Genomic DNA, 7,572 nt, shown 5'->3' on the forward strand with positions numbered 1-7,572 from the left:
AGCACACCTCCATGGGATCTGCATCAGCTCCTGCCTCCAGGTTCCTGCCCAGTTTGGGTTCCTGTCCTGACTTCTTTTGATGATGCACAGTGATGTGGAAGTGTAAGCCAAATAAACTTCTTCCTCTCCAACTTGATTTTTGGTTATGGTGTTTCATAACAGCAATAGAAACCCTACCTAAGACAGAAATTGGTACCAGGAGAGTGGAGTATTGATGACCATGTTGTTTTGGGGGAGGATTGTGGAAGGACTTTGGAACTTTACACGAGAAAGACTGTTGAGTGTTGAGAACTGAGTGGGATGTTCTGTCGGAGCTTGGAAGATAAGAATATTGATAGCAGTGCAGATGATTGAGGTGGGGCTTGTCATGTCTCAGAGGAAAGTGTAAAGACTCTGTCAGGACCTTTTGATATTTTGAATTAAGAGTCCGTGGTTCTTGTCAGTTGGGGCTAAAGAATCAGACATGATTAATAAGACACCAGAACCACTGAATCGAAACTTTTGCATGACTGGAACAATTGATGCTGTTCAGCTGTGGCTACAAAATTAGCAGTGATTAAAAAGAGTCCAAAATCACTGAGGTGGAATCTTCTGGAAAGTGTTTCCTCAGAGTCAGCACCTGCAGGATGTGTTCAGAGGTGGTCAAGGTTGTGTCTCGTGCTGGCTGCCAAACTTAATGTGTAAGAACCACTCAGGTTCTGGGTATGAGTACTGGTTCTGGTTTTGTTGGCATAAAAATCAACTGAGGTTTGACAATAGATGAAGCCACCGGAGATGGTACAGCCTCAATAGCAGTTGAAGACCCAGGATTAAAGGGATTGTGAAGAGATGCTGACACTTGGCACCATGAAAGAGGACCCAGAAGCTACTGATGAGAGCTCATCCTGGTTGCAGTAGGAGACCCTGGCAGTTTGTAAATGTCAGTACCATGGGATGACCACCAAGAAGAGCAACTGCAGTAGAGTGGAATCTCCATGAGCCTAGATGACCAGCTGTGTGTGTTGCAGAAGGTAGAATCAGAAAAGTGACTCAGACCCCTTGGACAAGCCCAGATCACGAATGGATTGGATAGTTGACACTGAGTTACTTATGTTGTTGGAGTGTACGTTTTGCTTTGTTCAGATTGTGACTATGCCCTGGTTCTTCCCTCTTGGCAGAAGAAAGTATTAATTTTATAGGCACCCATACTTGAGAGACTAAACATTTTACAAAGAGATTTTGGAGTTTTACAGAGACTTTGGATTTTAAAAGACAGTAGATATTATTTTAAAAGAGAAGACTAAAGTGTTTGTAGAGTGTTTGGATTTGTAAGCTGGGGGACTTTTTAAATTTATAAAATGTTTTATGTTGTGATGTTCTTATTAATGTGCAATCTTGGGAATAAACAAGAAAGGGAAGGTTGTAGATCCACGGCGACGTGTTTGTATATCAAGTTGACAAAAGGATCCATGGCGCTAGCTAGCTTTATGTTCACTTGACTCAAACTAGAGTCATCTGAGAGGAGGGAACCTCAGTGGAGAAGACGGGGAAGATGAAGACGTTAAGGAAGACCTTCCAAGATACTGTGGTCATCAACACCTCTTGGCAAGTTGTCTGCATCCACAACAAACACTTACACTGGCCGCATGAGCCACTCTCCGTGGTGCTGACAGCAGCCCACTGGCTGAGGCATAACTGCTTTTCCAATTCCTGGGAGCATTACACACACACACACACACACACTTCAGGTGCAAGCACCTCCTCGAGAAAACAAGACCTTTAAGGTTAGATGGAGACAGGAGAGGGATTGGTGTACAGTGTGGTATTTTTTACACATTGTCACTGGTATTAAAAGATAATTCTGGCCGGGCAGTGGTGGCACACGCCTTTAATTTCAGCACTTGGGAGGCAGAGGCAGGAGGATTTCTGAGTTCGAGGCCAGCCTGGTCTACAGAGTGAGTTCCAGGACAGCCAGGGCTACACAAAGAAACCCTGTCTCGAAAAACAAACAAACAAAAAAAAAAACCAAAAACCAAAAACAAACAAAAAAAGATAATTCTGCCTCCTCCATGGTAGGCACGGAGAGCCTAGGTGTGCTAGGCATACAGGAACATAGGCATGTTGGCCCGTGCTCTTTGAGACAGCATAAGTGAATCCCCTGAGAACTTAAAGAAAAGTGAGGCTGTTGAGGGCACTGTTGAAAGAGTTGTATCAGATTTCTTGAATGAGCGATTTCAGGCATAGGACGGATTGCCATCTGCCTGCGCTGGTTTCACTGTAATCCTGCCAACGGCTGGGAATAGACTGGATAACCTCTTGAGACCCTCGTGGTGTTTGAAGTTGGAACTTCAATGAGAACATTCATCCTGTTCTTGCTTTTTGTCTCTGAGCTTCAGGCACCCTGGATTTACTACCTAAAGTAACATCACAGCTTGTTCCGATTAGTTTGTCTTGTCTAAAGTCTGTCGCCTTCCCGTGTTGTTTTAATAAAAGCTGGAAGTTAACAACTCTCTCAACCTGTCACGTGTTTCCCGGCCAGCATGGAAGTGCAACGCAGAACACAAATGCAATAAATTCTATTCATGACTCACTGCCACCCTGAAATTGAACAATCTCCTTTCTGTTCTGATTATGTTTGAAATGTTTTGTATTTCACTACCAAAAAGAAACATAGTCAAAGATTTAAATATAAAACATGTTCATTTTTACATGTCTGCTCTTGGCTTCTTTTCATTTTTTAAATGGCGAGAACACGCAATGCTCAGGACTGGGACAGAGAATCCTACAAAATGCTGAAAACTATTTTCCAACACTTTAGATGGCCTCACTGGCAATACAGTTGGCTTTTGTCTGTATGGCTATGAAAATAGCTATTGTTGCTATGGGAACATATAGGTTTTTTTAAGCTGTCTGGACAGTCTTGTCTATGAGCAGAGAGAGCAGAAGAAACATCAGATCACTAGACACAATCCCCAGGGACTCCCTGTCAGTGTGTCCTTATGGTGTGAGATTTCCCCCATAGACTCTAAGAAAATAGCTCATTCGCTCCAAAGGTTATCTGAGTCTGCTTGTAAGCACTGATTCATAGCTTATCTGATATCCCGAGCTTCGAAACTGCCTTCAAGTTGCTCTCCAGGTCTCCCCACTCCACGCTGTGACTCATCTCCAGTGTCAAATCCATCTGAGGGAACTATTTAAAGGGAATAAGACTGTCTTTCCCTCCAGACCACTGTTTCTCAACATCATCGTTCCTTATGTGCTGCTAACTCGCATAGTTATTTCTCATCACACTACGGTGGGTCTCTCTGTGTCAAACACGGGTGGCAGAGACAGGACAGTATGTCCCTTTCTGTTCCACCGAAGCTTATCAAAAGAGAGGGACTGGTGAACTTTATAACGTTTTCCAAATTTTCAATATGTCTTCCCTACAAGACAGCTCCATTGTACTCTTTATCGTTTCTGTGCAACGAAAAGCTGACAAGCACAACAGAAGCCCTGAGGGTCCAGATTAATCCAGCCAGTGGGGACCACCAGAAACACATGAAGGGAAGAAGTCAGGCCAAGGTCTTTTCCTTCCTGGATCTCATGGAGATTACCAAGATGGAGTTTTGTTGTTGTGTGTTTCTTTGAGATATGGTTGCCCAATGCTGGCCACTCACTACACTACATAGTTGAATATGGGTGACAGCCCAAAAAAGCTGGAAACCAGACGCTCACTGTACAACTTGCAGGCACCTGTCTGGGTTGAACAACGTCTCTTCCAGGCAGCTTGCCTGGTCTCTGCCTCTTCCAGGAAACTTGGCTTCTCTGAGAGTGATTCTATAAGCTTGGGAAGGCAGAGGCCTAGTAAATCTGGTCAGTTGCAGAGACTTCCTGAAACTATTGTGTTGTATATTTCTTGAGATTAACTAGCTTCCCTGAAGGGTGGAATATTTCACCTTCCATTAGAGCACCTTGTTATATCACCTCTCCTTAAGCTCCCTGTGTCTTAATAAACTTCTCCCTAAGATGGAAGAGTGATCTCAGGAGTGGGGTATTGACACACAGCAACAGTTCACTGCCTCTTTCATGATCATTTTTTAACTTATAACTATTCTTTCTGTGCCAGTTAATGACAAATCTATAACCTATAGCCTATATTCAATGCTTTCATTCCATGACTACAAGGAAGCTTCAAGAAGCACATCAAATGAAAGAAACTTGCCATGTCTCTCAGCTAATCTTAGTCCCGTCTAAATCCCAGACGTCTCTGTTTCACTCTGCATCTGGATCTTTCCAACACTCACCAGAAGTAGCTGTCTGGTGGGATATCACAACGCTATCTTAGGGATGCTAAAAAAGAACTCTATTGCTACATCTTGGCTCTTGGCTTCTAAATTTCAAGGACCAAGGCTTTAAAGGAAGAAAATGTACAGGCTGCCTGTGAGACTACAGGGTAAGCGAGGATGATTCCTTCTGCCCCAGAGGGAAAGGATTTCTGGGGACAAAGGGGAGGCAGGAGTGTGTAGGCTAGAGAAAAAAAAAGCCAGGGGACCATATATCCAGATTTTAGAATAGTCTCCTTCCTGCCCCACCAGGCTAGGAAATAGCTGTTTCTATATTGAAAAGTGAAAGACTTCATCTCTACTGGGTTAATATAAAGGTTCTGTCTTTGGGGCTAGCAAGATACCTCAGTGTGTCACAACACTCACCACCAAGCCTGACCTGACGTTGAGGTTTAGACTCCACATGGTGGGAGGAGAGACTAACTCTAGCAAGCTAGAATCATCCTCTGGCCTCCACGTGCACTGTGGCACATGTGTACACACACACATGCACACACACACACACACAGAAGCACAGCATGGGGGTAGGGGGAGAAGGAGAGAGGGAGAGAGAGAGAAAGAGCAGAGACAGACAGACAGACAGACAGACAGACAGACAGACAGAGAAGTGCTCTTGACTGTGCACAGTTGCTCCTAGTGAAGACATAGTGGATTTGATGAAGCTGGAGTGTTCATGAACATCTCACCCTTTTCCTCCTCTGGCAATCGGAGCATAGACAACCGGACACACCCACAACTTTCATTGTTTGGCTTACAGTCTCTGGACTTTACAATTAGTTTACTGTGAAGAGAAATGTGTGATTTGATTTTCGGTGTCTTTGATTAGCCATAAATGTATTCAAATGTAGTCCTACTCTAAGGTGAGGGACAGAAGATTGGAGAGTGTGCTACTATGGAAACTATAATTTCAAAGAAAAAGATGAAGAAGGAGGAGAAGGAAAAGAAAGAAGAGGAAGAGAAGGAGGAAGAAGAGAAAGAAGAGAAGAGGAGGAAGAGGAGGAGGAAGAAAAAATATTTTAAACATTATCTCAGATAAATAACCAATACCTTGAAAAAGGGGGAAATTAGAAACAAAAACATTTGCCTAGAAGTTTTAAATTTAGTTTTTACATTGAAAAGACATTCATGGAAGATGGAAGACTTCCAGGCCTCCGAGGAGACTGCATTTGTTGTTGATGAAGTGAGAAACAATGTGAAGGAGGCTATAGAAAGCACCATCGGTGGCAACGCACAGCTACCAGCACAGCAAAGTCAACCAGTGGACCACTAGTGTTGTAGAGCAGACTTGGAGCCAACTCAGAAAACTGAGGAAGCCATTTAAATACACTGTGACCTGTGTCATCATGCAGAAGAATGGTGCTGGGTTACACACCGCACGTTCCTGCTTCTGGGACAGCTCCACGGACAGGAGCTGCACAGTCTGACAGAACAAGGCCGTGTACTGCAGCATCAGCACCTTCGGACTGTCCATCTGACCTCCAGCCTGCAACCTCCCGGTCCAGCTTAACCACTAACTACGTTGGGTGAACACCTTCCTCCTCTTTAAGTTGTTCTCTCTCTCTCTCTCTCTCTCTCTCTCTCTCTCTCTCTCTCTCTCTTTAGCTTTGTACTAGATTTATTTTTAAAGGGTAAAACACTCAGACAATTTAAATACAAGTCCAACAGAACTGCTGTCAGTCGGCCACGATGCCATCGTGTGTCTTCCGGAGTCCTCACAGTGAGGAAGAAGGCTCTGATACTTTATTCATACACATCCTTCTTATCTGCAATGTAATCTACAATTTCTTTTGGACACATTAACTTCTCTGCATCTATATCAGGAATTTCAAACCCAAATTCGTCTTCCATGGCCATAATAATTTCCACTTGGTCCAAACTGTCTAAGCCCAGGTCCTTCATAAAATGAGAATTTACCGAGAGCTTTTCTGGGTCAATCTTATCATAGAGTTTCAAGACATACAGAACTCGGTCCTTGATTCCCTCTAACGTCAGTGGGGGTGCATCACTGTACTGACGGCACAAATCTGTGACTGTTCCAGGCACCTGCGCGAGCTCCAAGGCGGGCTGCAGAGTCCCTTGTCTCCTCCGGATTCCCTCAGGGCAGAGGGTGGTGCTGAGCGGCGGGGCCAAGGCCAACGTGGGAAGCCGGGGTAGCGGCGCGAAGGCCGCGGGCAGGCGGCGGACACAGGCGCAAAAGACACGAGACGCCATATCTACGCCAACCCAGGATGCACTGCCTCTGTGGCACTCTCAAAATGTAGAGAAATAAACCAAATGACTCCCCAGTCACAGGAGCCACACTGTGACAGGCAGATCGGCAGCCACCTGTCTTCCGAGGTGGGCAGTACCACTTGCCTTAACTGTCTTCTCAAAGGTGCTAAAAACTCAAGTCTGCTAGTGGAAATGTCTCTGGTTTCTGAAATGATTCAGAAACACTAATTTTCCATACTTTATACTTTTGTTAGAATAATAAATTATTCAAAATTAAAAAAGAAAAGACATTCATTTGGGCTGGTAATTTGGCTCAGTAAGTAGAGGTGCTTGCCTCAAAACCCCGGCGACCTGAGCTCAATCTCTATAAAAGTGGAGAGTGAGAATCGACTCGGCAGAGATGTCCTCTGACCATACCCCCACATAATCATGCATGGACATATATTAATAAAATTTTAAACATGAATTTATATTAATAAAGAAATTAAGCCGAGCGGTGGTGGCGCACACCTTTAATCGCAGCACTTGGGAGGCAAAGGCAGGAGGATTTCAGATTTCGAGGCCAGCCTGGTCTACAGAGTGAGTTCCAGGACAGCCAAGGCTACACAGAGAAACCCTGTCTCGAAAAACCAAAAAAAAAAAAAAAAAATTAAAAGATATGACTTAATAAATTTTCTAACAATAATGGAAAATACATTTTAAATAATAAGAAAATTGGAGAAAATTCCAAGAAGTCTGCAGTATAACTAGTAGAAATTCTGCTGCGTTCTACAAGATCAAAAAAAGGGCAGCCAGGCATGTGTGGCACACACTGGCAACTCCAGCACTTGGGTTCTGAGGCAGGAGGATTGCAGGCTGAAGGCCAGCCACGACTCTACAGCACGATCTTATCACAAAAGGAGAGAAGAAGGGAACAAAGAAGAAGAAAGGGATGGAAGGGCAGGGCAGGGGAGGACAGAGGGGGACAGAGGATGGCAGGGAAGGGCAGGGGTCAAGGGAGGGCAGGGCAGGGGAGGGCAGAGCAGGAGAGGGAAGGGCAGGGGAGGAGAAGGGAGTA

General features: G+C 44.5%; 2 pseudogenes; one reads left to right on the top strand and one right to left on the bottom strand.

Moving 5' to 3' along the window:
• The first annotated feature begins 5,436 nt into the window (after nucleotides 1-5,436).
• On the top strand, nucleotides 5,437-5,779 carry LOC114622658 (annotated as a pseudogene).
• Nucleotides 5,780-5,901: 122 nt separating this feature from the next.
• LOC114622657 lies at nucleotides 5,902-6,515 on the bottom strand (annotated as a pseudogene).
• Nucleotides 6,516-7,572: the final 1,057 nt, after the last annotated feature.

This window comes from Grammomys surdaster, unplaced genomic scaffold (genome assembly GCF_004785775.1).
Source record: "Grammomys surdaster isolate TR1022 unplaced genomic scaffold, NIH_TR_1.0 190, whole genome shotgun sequence".
Taxonomy (NCBI): Eukaryota; Metazoa; Chordata; class Mammalia; order Rodentia; family Muridae; genus Grammomys; species Grammomys surdaster.